The 1299-nt window shown below is 23.2% G+C and overlaps 1 non-coding gene across 1 annotated transcript; it reads left to right on the forward strand.

Annotated features, from left to right (window-relative positions):
* Positions 1 to 804: 804 nt before the first annotated feature.
* Mir3056 (microRNA mir-3056) lies at positions 805 to 855 on the forward strand. The gene has a single exon (NR_040240.1). It is a non-coding gene; the product is annotated as a microRNA mir-3056 (primary transcript).
* Positions 856 to 1299: the final 444 nt, after the last annotated feature.

A 1299-nucleotide genomic window follows, 5' to 3' on the forward strand; every position in this document is an offset into this window, starting at 1 on the left:
TACTCGTTAGAAAATTTAAAATCGTCTATGATATCAGAGTTATTAAGCTCGTTTATTTCTTGGACTTTTTCCTTGAGTCTATTGACTATAGAATTCAGGGACGGTAAGGATCTAGGATTTTTGGGGCCCTGGGAAAAATAAATAACAGACTATGTGTGGTATTCTAAATACTAAAGATACACAAAACAATTTTTCTCTCCGCTCGAAAATTATAGATTACATAAATTACTAAATAAATTTTATCAAATATAAACCATAATTTTTTACATAATATATTATATTTTAATAAATTATTATAAAATAATTTTGTAACATGTATAAAAACATAGATAATAATGGAAATATAATATTAGTTGAAAACAATTAAAAAAAAATTTAAAAACGTAATCATAGGCAATTTTTCGGAGGCTACTATAAAACAAATAGTAAATTAATACTCAAGGGACCTTTTGACAAGGATGGATGACGATAATAAAAAAATTACAAGGTTAATTATATTTCTTGGATATATAAAATAATAATCTTGAATATTAGAAAAATCAATGAATTTATATTGAATAATTTAAAAGAAACGATTTGCTCTTACAAGCATTAGAAGCTTTTAATTTTTATAAACTACGATATTTTATGATGTATAAACCAATGTGATTTAATATTTTAAATTTTGATTTCATTTTTATATAAATGTATTTAAATTTTTTCTTGACCTCATTATACTACAAAACTAATATTTTATTTAAAAAAGACTATATATACTTAGTGTAAATTTCAATCATGGTATGATTAGTATAAGATTTTAAATCATAAGACATTATCTGAAGATTTCATTAGAGAATTTTCAGATAAAGTTTATTGTTGTAATATATCTTAGAATCAAAAATTATTTGAAAATTTTATTAGAGAATTTTAAGATAAAGTTGATTTTCATATAACACCTTGAGACCAAATATTATCTGAACATTTATAGATACAGTCTTAAGATACAGTCACGCAGAAATGCCCTAATTTTTTATATTTTATCAAGCCAATAAAATTACGATTAAGGAACAGAAATGTCGATCAACGAGGCCATACCACGCATTATTCTGTCTTTCACATTTAGCGATCTGTACGGTGTGCATGTACTTAAGTTATAATTTTTCTTTTTGAAACCTAAAGTAGGTATAGGTAATAGAATTCTATTAGAGAATTTAAAGATTAAGTTGATTTTGTGTTAATATCCTATATCAAATATTATTAGACAATTTTATTAGAGAATTTAAAGATTAAATCCATTGGGAAATATTTCTTGTTATCAAA

This window comes from Acyrthosiphon pisum, chromosome A2, assembly GCF_005508785.2.
Source record: "Acyrthosiphon pisum isolate AL4f chromosome A2, pea_aphid_22Mar2018_4r6ur, whole genome shotgun sequence".
Lineage (NCBI taxonomy): Eukaryota > Metazoa > Arthropoda > Insecta > Hemiptera > Aphididae > Acyrthosiphon > Acyrthosiphon pisum.